The following is a 17162-nucleotide window of genomic DNA, read 5'->3' as shown; positions in this document are numbered from 1 at the left end:
GAGGGTGGCAAGCAAAAGGAGGCCTCGACGGGGGCATGATCCGACAAGGAAATTACCCCCATGTCCACGGCGGATGCCAGAGCCTGCACCGGTGAGGTGACCAGGAGATGATCAAGCCTCGCGTAGGTCTTATGCGCGTGGGAGTAGTACGAATAGTCCCTATCTACGGGGTGCTTGTGACGCCAGAGGTCCTGGAGGTCCACCTCCGCAAGTCTAGCCTTACAACCAGCTGAGAATTCCCCGACTTGCGGGGAGCGCTGCGCCGATCTGTCTACCACCGAATCAAAGACAATGTTAAGGTCGCCCCCGAAGATAACATGCCTGTCCGGCGAGGCCGAGATCTCTTCCACCGCAGACTGCAAGAACTGCTCCTGTTTATCATTGGGACTATAAAGGGAGCCTATCGTGAATGTAATGCCCCCACCCGGAACCTATGTGCCAACAACCTCCCTTTAATTTCTGCGAGTTTGTGGATGTGTTCCCCCCTAAAATGTCGAGCCACTAGAATCGCTACCCCGGCTGTCTTGGTGGTACCGGAGGAAAAGAACTGCGTCGGAAATTTACAAGAGCGTAGCCTATGTGTGTCCTGCGGTAACAGGTGGGTTTCCTGAAGGAGGCATATGTCCGCTTGGGCATTTTCTAACAGGGAAAGCACCGCCTGCCGCTTAACAGGATTGTTCAGACCCCTGACATTCAAGGTCACGACTTTAAAGGTATGAGGAGGCATAGTGGGAAATGTGTGTAAAGGCGTTAGTGTCCTGCGTGGTGATCATAGTGGGCGAGTATACTCCCCCCAACTCAAGCAGCAAAGCAATCTTCCAACAACAGTACGCAAAGCCTCTCCCTCCTGCGCCGCGCGGCCTAGCACCAACCACGAGCCCCAATGTGACCAGGTCTCCCACCACACACCAGCCAACCCCACAATCCACCTCCCCACTCGCCTCCCCTCCGTCGCTGAGCAAGACAAGGCGGAGAAACTCAGGTAAAGCAACAAATCCTAGCACAGCGCACTGGACAACTCCTTTCCCCACGCCCAACTCCCACAACCCCTCCCGGTACCCCAACACCCCAACACAACCCCTTCCACACCCAAAACACTGTCACCGTTCTCCCAAGAAAGGAGTCAAGGGAACCATTGTCCAAGCCCGGCCCAAACAGGCAAGTCTATGGAAAAGTCTCAAAAGTGGACATCCAGCCACCACACCACCCCCACCCCCCCCCAGGCCCCCAAACCTGCAGCTCAAAAAAGAAGCGATGTCGATCTCCCCCCGGAGAATTCGTAGGCGGTCAAAGCAACCTCTCCCGCCGCCGTTTCTCTAGCGACCTCCCTCACAGCATTATCCATTTCAGCCCGGATAGTAGGTGAGTCAGGTCTCACTGAAGAAGTCGAAGACCTGCGGCCAGGGACCGATTGCCAGCCATCCCTGGTGACTCGGCGACGACGTGGAGTGGGGGCATCTTCGTCAGTCGCCGTAATGCCCAGTACAGTACAGGTGTCCTGGAGGGAGCGCAGCTGATGTAATATTCCGTTCCAGCGGAAGATAATACGAAAAAGGTGGCCCCAAGAATATTGAGTATCATGCTCCCGCAAGAAGTCAGTCACAATTTTAAAGGACTTGCGTTTCTGTAGGGTGACCACTGAGAGATCTTGAAAGAGGGCCACCCTATGACCTCTGAACTCCAAGGAGGGCTTGGTGCGAGCCACCCTTAGGATTCTTTCCTTCAGGGGGTAGTCCGGCAGGTAGGCCAGAAGGTCGGGGGGAGGCGCCGGGGCTCTGCGTCGTGGGCCCACCCTGCGTGCCCTATCGATTTTGAGAGCAAAATCAGTCGGCTCACCCAGGACGTCCCGGAACAGATCCTGCAGGTAGGTTGGCGCGTCTTCCCCTTCATCTCCGAGAGGAACGCCCCGGACCCTGATGTTGTTCCTCCGGGAACGGTTCTCGAGGTCCTCCACATGAGATTGTAGATCGATCTGCTGGTCCCGAAGCCTGATCACTTCCTGCTGGCGCTGTGTGAGTTCCTCGTCCCGGGCATGTCCCGCTTCTTCCACAGATGAGACCCTTTCTCCCAGGCCATCGACCTCTCTCCGAACCTCTCGTACCTCCCCCGCCACTTCCTGCTTGAGTGTCTGGAAGTCCTCTCGTAAGGAGCTAAAAAGCGACTCAAGGAAGGACCTGGTAACTGGCTGCTCCCCTCCGCTCGCCCCCTGTGAGCTGCTAGACTGACCTGGGGAGGGCTGTCCGCGGTCTTGCCGTGCATTGCCCCTGTTCAGCATTTCCGGTAGGGTGCGGTCACCCTTCCTGCTCCCCTTGTTGCCGGCCATTTTGGGCGATGGATGAAAGTGTCCAATCCTCACCAGCAACAGTAGCATTCACTACACCGCCTAGCTACCCGCTGGTTGACCGCTCTAGTTGGTTAGGCCGTCCGTCCGCTCCTGCGGTGCAATCCAGCACCCGCTCTCCACCACCTCGTGCTCCTCGGGGCGTTAACTCCTGCCAACTCCACCTCAGTACTAGGCCGATGGAACGCAGATTCCAGTCTCAAAATGGCGTCCCCAATCCGTAGCACGCTACCTCGCAAGTAGCTCCCGAGCGGACCCCAATCCGTTCACAATAAGGGAGCCAACAAGTCACCGTGTTCAGCCGCTTCAATGGCGGCTGACACCCCACTGGGCTCGAATTGCACCGCCAGGCACACACCACCTCCTGTATGGCTTCAGCGGGTGGGACAATCCTGTGCCCGGATCCAGTCCAGGCAGGTCCCTCGATATCCCCGGCACCGCTCCAGTCCCACCTGCGGCCCCGATTCGGCCGTTCTTCGTGGCGGGGCACCAACACCACGCCGCCTCGTTCGCTTTCGCTCTGTGCCACAATCAGCGGCTCCGCACTGCAGTGGCGGGCGGACCCGAGCAGGTCCCCGCTCCTCTCCAGGCCGCGCTGGCGGCCTCCGCGCAGCACCTCAGGCTCGAGTTAGCCCACAGGGCGGACCCAGCGGCACTTCCGGTCGGGCCGCAGCTTTCGCAGATCGTGGCTCGGCTTCCACAGTCCGCCAACAGTGCCTTCTGGTGCGCAGATTTTCCTCCCAACGGGGCCCGCTAGTTCCCCACTGCACCCGCCATCGCCGGCCAGCGACGATGGGGGGAGATCAGCGGTGAATAAGGTGCTTAGGGGCCTGGGCCGGAGGAGATCGCCGAAGTCGCGTCCTCCTACTCCGCCATCTTGGCCACGCCCCCCCGGAAAACAATTTTAAAACCTATTTTTATAGAAATGGGAATTAGGACATGTAGATCGGCATTAATATTTTGCTTAAGTGGTGTCAACGTCCATATAATACACCAATTTGTAAAATGTATGCTTATAGTGGAAATGAAATTAGGTAAAGTTGACACCCAAAGTATTTGTTAAATTTGTTACGGCTGTGAAAAGAGGAGGCTGCTATTTCTTAGGTTATGATGAATTATTTCTATGGCTCTTTTTAATGTATTAATTGTCTGCTTTTAGAGTACTACTTTTTAGATAATGTTCTATTTATTATGGTAACTATTTTTATTGAACGATATACGTGCACTTTATCCCTGAAAAATGCCAAGCCCTATAGTCTATTTTTAAAATGAAATATTGATTTTAAATTATCTCGATCTGGAGAAAGTTAACTTGATTGTGGTCAACATTATGCATTGTATCCTGGAATATGCAATCTGGTAATGTGTTGTCTTTGTATTTATTTCTGTTCTTTGTTGTAATGGTTTTAATTAATCAGCAAATAAATAAATCAATCAATCAACTAAATATGACCACACACAATGCTGAAATGGGGTGGATGTGAATAAAGGGGATCAAGAAGGATTGTGGGAAACATATAAAGGAAATCAATATGTTGAAATGCTAAAACTATATGTGACAATATTGAATATATCGGATTGCTATGTTTGCACACACCTGCCAACAGACGTCACACATAGTTTGAAGTACCACGTACTACCAGTGTCCAAGTATGTAGGCTGTGTCTTAATGCGCGACATGCTACTAAGCCAACACAGCATGGCTGTGTCGGTGTCGGTAGGTGTGACTGTATCTGAAGTATTGGCCCCTCCCAGCGATAGCAAGCAAGCAACAGGCTCTCCTCTCATACCTAAAAGGGTACCTTGCACGAATATGCAGCCGACTAAGGGAGACCTAGAGATGTTAAAAGGATTTGACAGGACATTGAGGAATGATGAGTGGAGAGGCCGAGCAGCCTGGGATAACATAGGGACAGAACAGACAGGCCACAATAAAGTGCCAAGGTTCAGGGTAGGGAAGTGTCGGCCCCCTCCTGCATCCTCAATGATCAGAGGATAACACCCAAAAGAATACCAGTTTTGCCAAAAAAAGGTAGAGCATGCTGCTTTGCAGAATTACTGAACAAAAACGTCTGGAAAGAATGCATCTCATTTTCATGCACCTTAGCAGAACTGGCTCCGGGTCAGCAGGGATTGTTCGACTGTGAAGACAGGATAAACAAGATAAAAGGTATACAACCAGCAAAGACAGTTCCACAGATATATATGGGCACCAGCAGCTGTAACCACACCACATGACTGACACAACTCAGGAGCCGTGACGAGTCGTCACCAGGTCTAGTAGGTTACAAGGGCCTTTTCTTTGTCTGTGGCCCATGGGCATACTTCTATCTGCCCCCAGGATGGTGAGGAAGTTGATACCTAGCATCCATCATTCCACAGATGACCCACTTCACCAAATTAGTGCCAGCAGAAGAGCAAGTGTTGGCACTGGTTAGGGCCAAGAGAACAGCAGCATGGGTAGGCAACATATTAACAGGTTTTGGGGCGATGAACCCAGTGGTAGGCAGTGTCTATACCTCAGTAAGGGTACACCAGTTATCCAGAATGATTGAGGTTCTAGCGGACTCTACCACTGGCGCCTTAGGGAATATAACAGAAGAACTCATCTCCATGAGGGCCGTCGTAATCCAGAATAGGATTGCTCTAGACATCATTCTGACGATAGAAGGCGGAGTCTGCAATGTCATTTATCAATTACCTTCTCAGTGCTGTATATTCATACCAGACAACAGTGGAAATATAAATAAAGCAATAGATAAGATCAAGGATATTAGAGATGAAGCCCATGGTATACACACGGGAGGTCTGTGGGTAGACATGATGAACGGGTTTGCAGACTGGGGTTCTTGGATACTAAAGGCCATTATAATAGTGGTAGCAGTCCTTTTGACACTATACCTCCTGGTCAAAATCTGTCCAGCCTGTTGTACAGTCATTTCCAACTCCTGTGTCCGCTGCATACCCAGGTATTACACCACACCCATGAGGATGAGGGACAAGAAATGATGAACAAAGATGATTTCTGATTAGCATATGATTTGGCATCAGATGTGGCGATGATGAAGCTGATATTTTATGATACCAAATGCCTTTGCTTTAAGGCCTGTAGCTTTCTTTGATCTACCTAAAATTGACACCAGCAAGAATGCACAAAATGGTCACACGTTCCATTTTCTGTGTCAGCCAGCTGCAACGTGCAAAGCAACGCAAGGCTTTCCGAGAAATATGCGTGCCAGCTTCCAGCTAGCTATTGCAGAAACAGCACATTTCCTATCTGTGTCAACGTGACCTGACCGGTCACGTCCGTGCCATGCCCACGTATACCAGAAACACATATTTCACCTCTATGGAAATACCCCAAATCTGCTTTTGCCGATGACACGTGGGCAGCAACACCAGATCGTAGACATATTTCGGTCCTTAAAAGGTATCACACCAGGATTAGCCTTCACTGATTGGTCCAGCAGGAGATAGTCTGATCTGTGTTACGTATTTTGTGATGCCCATCCTCTAGGGCTTGTATCTATAAAATGTCTCTGCACTGTCATACCAATTGGGCACTCAGTAAACTTTGCTGAGTTCTCCGTGCTGCACGTTTATTTTGCATTCTGATTGGGTTCCCAATAAATCTTGAAAACTTGTGTGCTGAGAGAGAATTGTTTCTGTGTTATTATTTACCCTTTCTTATTTCAGCTTCAACAAAGGGATCGTATAGCAGGATCCGTCCTGTGTCTTTGAGAGGACTGACTGTGAAGAGATCATATGACAGGTTTACTCCTGTGTCTGAGAGTACTGACTGTGAAGGGATCGTATTACAGGATCCGTCCTCTGTCTTTGAGAGGACTGACTGTGAAGAGATCATATGACAGGTTTACTCCTGTGTCTGTGACAAGATTTCAAGCAGCCTTACCTGTAGGATGCCTGTAGATGATTTCGCAGAGACGTTATGGACCAACTTCCCCAAATTCTAGGCAACACCTAGTGACTGTAAATTCACACAAAGGTAATTAAATAGAAATCAGGGAGGTAGGCCGGATCGTGGACGCTACCTGCTTCCTTGATTGTCGACCTGCGAAGCAATAAGGAGAACTTTTGTAATTACTGATTACTACTCAATTTGTCTAGTCCTAACTGGTTTCTATGAGTGACTATGGGCTTTAACGAGTCCTACCTGCGACTGGTTAAGATTTGGCGTCGCGTCCGTGTTGTCGTCGTGAAGGGAGGGTTAGGCAAGATGTCGAGATGTGTAGAAGATGGCTTGTTCTGCGTTAGTTCTCTGTAAGGGGAATATTCAAAAGGGAATGATGAGTTACTGCTTTACTGTAATGTTTGCATTCTTCATACGTCCCTTCAAACTCTCTTTAACTTACTCTGAATTAACACCATGCTGTTCTTCACCTTCACTTCACTAATAAGAATCAAATTAAAACAAAAGACAAGAAAATGGCAAGCAAACTTAAGTATAAAACATCATCAACATTCTCTCTTTGATAATTCTCAAAGTCTCTATTACTTTTCCAAAGTCCTGGTAATTGTTCTTATCCTCGGGATTTCTATAAGTTCTAAGTCTTTCCAGGTAAGTCTTTAGCTTTTTCTGGATGCTTGCTTGCGTGGGGCGCCAATAATCCAAACAGAAAGAAAAGACGGTAACTTAGCTTTAAATGTTATCTTCTTTCTTCCAGGTGCTGTGCGCGGTGAAAGAAGACCTTCAAAAAGACAGCAGACCTTCAAGCTGAACGCTGTCCTATCCGGAATGCAGGCCGTCGTGGAGGGAGCCAAGGAACATCCTTCGGTGAAGCACGGAGACTGAAGGCAAAGCGTCAGTTTGCGCTGGGTGTGGCCTTTTATAGGGGAACCACACCCAGCCACACCCAAGGAAGGTTGACGCATCGCGCGCCAAATCCATGCGTGCCGTTTTTCAGCGTGAGCGCTGAAAACGGCAGCTCCACTCTCAGCTCTCTGTTCCTCCTGCGAGGCGAGTTCAAAACCCTTCCTGCAAAGATATCTACAATACCCTGGCAATCACGCTTCAATACGAGTATTAGGCTCACAACAAGAAACTCGTGCCATGAATCCAACAACCCTTGGTAAAGACAAATAACATTACAGTTAAATACACGAAAGAAAGACCTGAAATAAAGTATAATCAGTTCCTAAGTTCTTGCACAATCACACATTTACACATTGGCGTGCTGGCTGCACGGGACAGGGGTGGGTTTCAAGAATGGGAAGTCTACATTTGTATGTGTGTGCGTGTATGTTCAGGTGAGGGGGGTGTGCATGTATGTTCAGGTGATGTATGTTCAGATGAGGGGGGTGGAATCATGACAGTACTCCCCTCTCAAGATCCCTCCCAAAACTTGTGGTACAGGTTTTGGTTTATTGGGATAACGTAGATGAAAGTTCTTGATCAATCGAGCAGAATTTTGAACGTTGGAAAGAGGTTCCCACGTCCGCTCTTCGGGGCCATAACCTTTCCAATGTATTAGATAAAAGAGTTTACCTCGGATTCTCTTTGCATCTAAGATCTTGTGAACCTCAAATTCAGGAACACCATCAACAAGGATGGGTGGTGGATTTTTAAGAAACCTAGTCTTAGAATTACAGGGTTTGATCAATGATACGTGAAATACTGGGTGGAACTTATACCTACCAGGTAGGGTGAGTTTGACACTGACAGGATTTATGACTTTTTCTATTACAAAAGGCCCGATATATTTGGGACGTAGTTTTTTGCAAATAGTCATTCTCAAATTTTTTGTAGATAACCAAACTTTATCTCCGATTGAGTATTCTGGTGATGGTTTTCTATGTAGATCTGCTGACTCTTTTTGACTCTCTTTTGCTTGAGCTAAATGAAATTGAGCTTGTTTTTGAACATGGACCAATTTAGTAATGTGTTCCTCTAGTGATGGTATGGCTGACGGGATGCTTGTATTTTCTGGGACATTCTTAGGGTGGAAACCATAAATGCAAAAGAAAGGTGATAGACTAGTGGAAGAATTGTCTAAATTATTGAAAGCGAATTCTAAAACCCACAAGATGTCTGACCACTCTTTTTCGTTCTCTGCTAAAGCACACCTAAGAAATTGTTCTATAGTTTGATTCGTCCTTTCGGTTAAACCGTCAGTCTGAGGGTGATAACCTGAGGACATGCGAATGTCCATGTTCAAAGTCTTTCCTAATTCTTGCCAGAAATGAGAAATAAACTGTGGACCTCTGTCAGAAATAATTACTGAGGGGATCCCATGTAACCTAATGATTTCCTTAGAGAAGGTGTGAGTCAATTCTCTAGCGGTAGGGATGCCTTTTAAAGGAATGAAATGAGCCATGCGAGAGAAATGATCTACCACAGTCAAAATGGTGTTGAAACCCTCTTTGGTCTCTGGAAGCTCCACGATAAAGTCCAGCGATATCGTGTGCCAAGGTTGAGGCGAAACTGGAAGTGGTAGCAAGAATCCACTAGGTGCTTGGTGTTGTGGTTTTTGTTGGATACAAATCACACAAGTTTCTACATAGTTCTTTACATCATTCAACAAGGTTGGCCACCAAAACCTTCTTTTGATTAACTGACTAGTTTTAACAACTCCTGGATGTGCACACATAAGAGGATCATGATGCAATTGTATTACTTTTTTTTGCAATTCTTGCGTTGGTACAACAATTTGCTCATTCAAATACAATAATCCTTCTCTATTTTGCATTAGAGGATACAAAGTTTTCCATTCTTGAAGGGTTTTATCCTGTATTTCTAGTTTAATGTCTTCTATAACATCAGTGACCACCACTCCTACCTTGAAGCAAGTTTCAGGTAATACTGGTTGAATTTCTTGGGGAGAACTCTCCTTCTCTTCAACAGTTCCCAATCGTGACAATGCATCTGCTTTTAAGTTCTCTCTTCCCGGACGATAAGTAATTACAAAATTGTAATCATTAAAAAACATTGTCCATCTAAGCTGTCTAGCTGTGAGAGCTTTTACAGAGCGTAAAAATTGTAAATTCCTGTGGTCAGTGTAAATGGTTATTGGATGTCTCGCCCCTAACAAGTAATGGCGCCATTCTTCGAAGACTGCTTTTATGGCTAACAATTCCTTGTCAGCTATGGCGTAATTTTGTTCGGTAAGGGTTAGCTTTCTAGAGTAGTATGCGATCGGGTGCATTTGACCAGTGTCTTTGTGCCTTTGCGATAAAATGCCCCCTATAGCAAACTGTGAAGCATCAGCCTCGACAATAAATGGATTTGAGGGATCAGGGTGCATTAACACAGGAGCTGAAGTGAACTGATTTTTTAGATTTTGAAAAGCTTCTTCAGCCTCAGTATTCCAATCAAATTTTGTGTTCTTCCTCAGTAACTTAGTAATTGGGGTCACTAATTGTGAAAAATTACGTATGAAACGTCTATAAAAGTTTGCGAACCCCAAGAAGCTTTGTACCTGTTTAACTGAAGAAGGGCTGGTCCAATCTAGAACTGCCTGAATCTTCTTAGGATCCATTTCAATACCATCAGGGCTCAGGACATATCCCAAGAAATCCACTTTGGTGGTGTGGAAGACGCTTTTTTCCAGTTTTATGTACAAGGAGTTATCAAGTAGTTTTCGGAGAATGGCTCTTACTTGTTGTACATGTTCTATGGTGTTTTTAGAATAGATGAGTATGTCATCTATGTACACAATGCAACAGATGTCCAAAAATTCCCTCAGAACTTCATTTATGAAAAACTGAAAAGCTGCGGGAGCATTACACAGTCCGAATGGCATGACTTGGTACTCGTATAAACCAAATTTAGTACGAAATGCTGTCTTCCATTCGTCGCCACTGCGGACTCTAACCAAATGATAAGCTCCCCGCAAATCTAACTTAGTGTATATTTTAGCATCTTTTAATTGATCCAGAAGTGTCGGAATCAGAGGGAGAGGGTATCTGTTTTTGATGGTGACATTGTTTAGGGCCCTATAGTCGATGCATGTTCTCAACTCTCCCCCCTTTTTCGGAATAAAAAAGAGGGGGGAGGATACAGGAGATTTCGAATGTCGGATAAACCCATTGGCCAGATATTCGTCCAAATATTCTCTCAAGTGCTCGTTCTCTTTTTCGGTTAGTGCATAAATTCTACTACACGGCAATGTAGCCCCCGGTACCAAATCTATCCGGCAATCGAAATCCCGGTGAGGGGGTAGAGTGTTAGCCTTCTTCTTGTCGAATACGTCATGGAGATCAGAATATTCTTCTGGGATCCCTTCCAATAAGAGTATACTCTTTGTAGTCAAAGGAAAATTATTTCCCAGAATTATCACTTGGGAGTCTGATGCGGTTAAACAGGAAGATACACAATGTTCCGACTCAAATAACAAAGTTCTTTCTACCCAATCTATTTTAGGGTTATGTTTGACTAACCAAGGTATCCCTAAAATCAGGCGAAACTGAGGAGCATCTATGACGTCAAATGTGATGTTTTCCTTATGTTTTTGTAAACAAGTCATTGATAGTACTTCTGTGTGAAATTGAATTAGTCCTGATGATAATTCCTTACCATCTACAGCCTTAACCACTTCAGGATGTTGTTTGGCTTTAGTTTTGAACTCTAACTTCTGCAGAAACTTAGTATCTATGAAGTTGCCTGTAGCTCCCGAATCAATCAAAGCATCAACTGTCCATTCCTTCCCTTTATCAATTTCCGATTGTAGGGTGACTGTAATACTAAGATGATGGGAAGTAAACTCAGGAGTTGTGGAGGCCAAGCTAGATACCTCACTCGACAATCTGACCTCTTGATTAGTCGAGCCGGTTAGTTTTCCGACTGTTGTACTAAAGCCACCTCCGAATTCTTGCTTTTAGGTTTATTTGGGCGTACTGGACATTCTTTAACGAAATGACCAGGTTTGCCACAATATAAACACTGATTCATTTTTCTTCTTTTGTCCTTCTCTTCCTTGCTCAAGGGCCCTTTAATAGTACCTATTTGCATTGGTTCGACTCCTGAATCACCCTTTGATGAACCTTCAGATCTCACTGAGTTGAACCTTTCCTTAAAAGTGAAGACCTTGACTTCTGTTTTACCTTTTTCTCCTCTACGTTCTAAGAGTCTATGATTAAGCTTTACTACTAAATCTATAAAGTCTTCGATGGTGTCTGGTGGATCTAGGATCTGAGTAACCATATCCTTTAACTCATCTCTAAGCCCTTTGTAAAAAAGGGAAACTCTTTTTTCCTCTGGCCAGCGAGCCTCAATGACTAGTCTATTGAACTGAGAAATGTAATGTAACAAGTCCGAAGACCCTTGTTTAAGATGCAATAATTCATGGTCTGCGGACTGGACAAAAACGTGTTTAGCAAATAACTTTTTCATAGTATTCTTAAAGAGTCTAAGGTTATATAACATCGGGTCATCGCGTTCTACAATCGGCACAGACCAAAGGGCTGCATCCCCCCCTAGATATGACAAAATAAAGGCTACCTTAGAGGAATCATCAGGGAAGGCAGCGGGCTTAGCGATGAAATGCAAATGACATTGATTTAAAAAGATCGAAAACTTATTACTATCTCCCAAAAATCGTTCAGGAGGTGCTAAGGGCACTGTAATAGGAGTAACTACCTGAATCTGAGTAGGAGCAGAGGAAGAACTGGGGCCTGAATGTAAGGTCTGAAGTCCTGGCTGAAATGAGGCTGGTTTCAGAACCGGTTTTTGAGTTGAGGGATACCCCCACTGACTAGAAGCAGCTTGCATATTGCTCTGAATGTCTGTGATATCTCTACGGAGGGCAGCGTTGTCGGCTTGAATAGCCGTTAACACATTTGCAATATCTTGCAAAGAACTTGTGATAGAAGGATCCATAACGTCCGGGCGAAAATATCGTCGTGGGCTTTGCCTTCTGACAAGATTACAAGCAGCCTTACCTGTAGGATGCCTGTAGATGATTTCGCAGAGACGTTATGGACCAACTTCCCCAAATTCTAGGCAACACCTAGTGACTGTAAATTCACACAAAGGTAATTAAATAGAAATCAGGGAGGTAGGCCGGATCGTGGACGCTACCTGCTTCCTTGATTGTCGACCTGCGAAGCAATAAGGAGAACTTTTGTAATTACTGATTACTACTCAATTTGTCTAGTCCTAACTGGTTTCTATGAGTGACTATGGGCTTTAACGAGTCCTACCTGCGACTGGTTAAGATTTGGCGTCGCGTCCGTGTTGTCGTCGTGAAGGGAGGGTTAGGCAAGATGTCGAGATGTGTAGAAGATGGCTTGTTCTGCGTTAGTTCTCTGTAAGGGGAATATTCAAAAGGGAATGATGAGTTACTGCTTTACTGTAATGTTTGCATTCTTCATACGTCCCTTCAAACTCTCTTTAACTTACTCTGAATTAACACCATGCTGTTCTTCACCTTCACTTCACTAATAAGAATCAAATTAAAACAAAAGACAAGAAAATGGCAAGCAAACTTAAGTATAAAACATCATCAACATTCTCTCTTTGATAATTTTCAAAGTCTCTATTACTTTTCCAAAGTCCTGGTAATTGTTCTTATCCTCGGGATTTCTATAAGTTCTAAGTCTTTCCAGGTAAGTCTTTAGCTTTTTCTGGATGCTTGCTTGCGTGGGGCGCCAATAATCCAAACAGAAAGAAAAGACGGTAACTTAGCTTTAAATGTTATCTTCTTTCTTCCAGGTGCTGTGCGCGGTGAAAGAAGACCTTCAAAAAGACAGCAGACCTTCAAGCTGAACGCTGTCCTATCCGGAATGCAGGCCGTCGTGGAGGGAGCCAAGGAACATCCTTCGGTGAAGCACGGAGACTGAAGGCAAAGCGTCAGTTTGCGCTGGGTGTGGCCTTTTATAGGGGAACCACACCCAGCCACACCCAAGGAAGGTTGACGCATCGCGCGCCAAATCCATGCGTGCCGTTTTTCAGCGTGAGCGCTGAAAACGGCAGCTCCACTCTCAGCTCTCTGTTCCTCCTGCGAGGCGAGTTCAAAACCCTTCCTGCAAAGATATCTACAATACCCTGGCAATCACGCTTCAATACGAGTATTAGGCTCACAACAAGAAACTCGTGCCATGAATCCAACAACCCTTGGTAAAGACAAATAACATTACAGTTAAATACACGAAAGAAAGACCTGAAATAAAGTATAATCAGTTCCTAAGTTCTTGCACAATCACACATTTACACATTGGCGTGCTGGCTGCACGGGACAGGGGTGGGTTTCAAGAATGGGAAGTCTACATTTGTATGTGTGTGCGTGTATGTTCAGGTGAGGGGGGTGTGCATGTATGTTCAGGTGATGTATGTTCAGATGAGGGGGGTGGAATCATGACAGTCTGAGAGTACTGACTGTGAAGGGATCGTATAACAGGATCTGTCCTGTGTCTTTGAGAGGACTGACTATGAAGAGATCATATGACAGGTTTAGTCCTGTGTCTGAGAGGACTGACTGTGAAGAGATCATATGACAGAATCAGTCCTGTGCCTGCAAGAGGAATGACTGTGAGGGGATCGTATAACAGGATCCATCCTGTGTCTTTGAGAGGACTGACTGTGAAGAAATCATATGACAGGTTCACTCCTGTGTCTGAGAGGACTGACTGTGAAGGCATCGTACAGTAGGATCCGTCTTGTGTCTTTGAGAGGACTGACTGTGAAGAGATCATAGGACATGTTTAGTCCTGTGTCTGAGAAGGCTGACTGGGAAGGGATCGTATAACAGGATCCATCCTGTGTCTTTGAGAGGACTGACTGTGAAGAGATCATATGAGGTTTAATTCTGTGTCTGAGAGGATTGACTGTGAAGGGATCGTATAGCAGGATCCGTGCTGTGTCTTTGAGAGGACTGACTGTGAAGAGATCATATGACAGGTTTACTCCTGTGTCTGAGAGCACTGACTGTGAAAGGATCGTATAACAGGATCCGTCCTGTGTCTTTGAGAGGGCTGACTGTGAAGAGATCATATCACAGGTTTAGTCCTGTGTCTGAGAGTACTGACTTTGAAGGGATCGTATAACAGGATCCGTCCTGTGTCTTTGAGAGGGCTGACTGTGAAGAGATCATATCACAGGTTTAGTCCTGTGTCTGAGAGGACTGACTGTGAAGGGATCGTATAACAGGATCCGTCCTGTGTCTTTGAGAGGACTGACGGTGAAGAGATCATATGATAGGTTTACTCCTGTGTCTGAGAGTTCTGACTGTGAAGGGATCGTATAGCAGGATCCGTCCTGTGTCTTTGAGAGGACTGACGGTGAAGAGATCATATGATAGGTTTAGTCCTGTGTCTGACAGGACTGATTGCGGAGGGATCGTATAGCAGGATCTGTACTGTGTCTTTGAGAGGACTGACTGTGAAGAGATCATATGATCGCTTTAGTCCTCTGTCTGAGAGCACTGACTGCGAAGGGATGGTATGGCAGGATCTGTCTTGTGTCTGCGGGAAGACTGACTGTGAGAGGATGGTAAGGCAGAATCAGTCCTGTGTCTGCAAGAGGACTGACTGCGAAGGGATCAATTCAATTCAATTCAATTCAAAAATCTTTATTCGAATTTCAGAAATTCATAAAAGCAATCTCACTTACAAAGAGTCATAAAAATTCCCTTTTAAAACTTTACAGATTAACATTTTCAAATTAGGCAACAGATGATTATGATAATTAATATAAAACAGAGGTTCAAGGATTTTCCATCATTTTACGAACATGAGTAATAAGTCTCAAGAAAGTGCTGGTGTGAAAAACTAATTCTTCAGTGTCCAGGGAGAGCAACATCAGATAGGAGTCCCCCAAGGAGAGGGGTCTATGTTTTCTAAAAAAACGGGGCTAAAAACCATTTAACATATTTTTAATAATATTTACAAGAGAAGGAAAAATGCAAATCATTTTGTGTACTCACTCCATCACAAGGGCATGGTTTATAATCTGATTTCAAGCAATAGCCCAGGCGAAAACTTAGTGAGAATCTTACAGTTCCTGCCCTTAGACGAAACAGGAGTGTTCTTTCCCAATTATTCATTTGCAGAGTGAGGTAGAGTGGTAAAGGATACCTATGCAACTCCTTATCCATGTATGCCGAGACTGACGATTTGTTAAATTTCTTTTTTGTCCTGTCTAGGTTATAAAGTGCATAAAGTGCATTTTTTAACTCATTCTTGTCTCTAGGCTCAACTCTGGTTGGTTCTAAAAAGAGGTGGCCTTTGTCCACACTGCATAAACTCTTGTAAACTCCTGAGAGCCAGGGAATGTCCATTCCTTTTTCACAATTAAGACAGTCACTTATGATTTCTTGCGTCAAGATGGCTGATTTATTCCCCCAGACGGAGAGCCAGAATAACACTGGTCTCGTCCCAATGAAATCACAGATGAAATGCAAATGTTATTCCCTGTGGCAAATGTACTCAGAGGTAAAGACTGGTACACCCAAAGGTTTCCTACAGAAACGATTTTCTCATAGTTGGATGCAACGATTTTTTGTCAAACTCCAAATCTCAGCCCCGTATGTAACTACTGGGGCACATTGCAATTAAAAAAAAATTAAAATAGCTTTAGTGGCACCTATTTTCCTTGGGCGTGGTAAACTGAGAATTGAATTGATGGCCTTAGAGAACTTGCTCGTGGAGTGGGCCAAATGTCCAGTCCACGAGCCGTTTGCAGACCATCCCTAAATAAGGGAATGAGCTAGTAGAGTGTAGTCTATCAGTCCCCACTAGGATAGAATTAAGCTGGCGTTTCCCTGGCCCTCATGACATGATAAAAGATTTTTTTAAATTCACGCGTAGGACCAGGCCATCCATGTGCTGTACAAAAGTTTCAACCAGGATACGCAGGGAGTTCGAAGTGTGGGCCATAAGGACCGCATCGTCTGCGTAGAGGAGTGTTGGTAATAATTTCCCATTAATTTTCGGGACATCTGAGGTCGCCTGCTTTAGGGAGTTGCTCAACCCATTAATATAGATGATAAAAAGCAGGGGTGCTAAAACACACCCCTTTCTAACCCCTCTTCCCACCCTGATGGCGCCAGAGATCACCCCACCCATACCAATCCTGACTTGTGCTTTAAGATCGGTATGTAGAAATGGCAAAAAGTGTACCAGGGGTTCGTCTAGTCCATAATCCAGCAGAATGGACCAGAGTTTGGACCTGTTGACTAAGTCGAGCGCGGACGATAAGTCCATGAATGTTAAGTAAATAGGTGATGATCGACAATGTTATATTTACCAATGACTAAATTAAGATTCAGACATTGTTCGATGGTGCCAACCCTACTTCTAAAACCCATCTGGCAGGGATCCAGGATTCCACTTTCCTCCGTCCATTCCAAGACCCTAATATAAAGTACTCGTCCCAAGATCTTTAATATATTATCTAGCAGCGAGATTGGTCTATAATTGATTGGGTCAGATCTATCCCCCTTTTTATATATCGGCACGATAATACTTGTTGTCCAAGTATCTGGCATGGGAGCTAGAGGCAGACTGTTAAAAACATTCAAAAAAATTGGGGCCCAAAATTCCGGTTTCCACTTCATGATGTCTATAGGAAGGCCATCAGGGCCCAGAGCCTAGAGCCTTATTACCAAGTCTCTGTTTGATTGCCACTTCCACCTCCAACAGCGTGATCTGTAGGCAACATGGATGTCCCAGCACATAGCAAGCTTTGCCTTGTGTTGGAGCGGCGTATATTTTAGAGAAATGATTCTCCCATGTAAATTGATACTTGTATAGCGCACTACTCACCCGCAAGGGTCTCAAGGCGCTTGTACGAATACCGCTGTGGAACCCATCCTGGCTTTCCCTGTGAGGCGTCCACTCCTGGGTACCCCCAAGGTGGAGGCCAGGC

The sequence above is a fragment of the Lissotriton vulgaris genome, chromosome 5 (genome assembly GCF_964263255.1).
Source record: "Lissotriton vulgaris chromosome 5, aLisVul1.2, whole genome shotgun sequence".
In the NCBI taxonomy this organism is placed as follows: Eukaryota; Metazoa; Chordata; class Amphibia; order Caudata; family Salamandridae; genus Lissotriton; species Lissotriton vulgaris.
The sequence above is the reverse complement of the archived record's forward strand: the minus strand, read 5'-3'. Positions refer to the sequence as shown.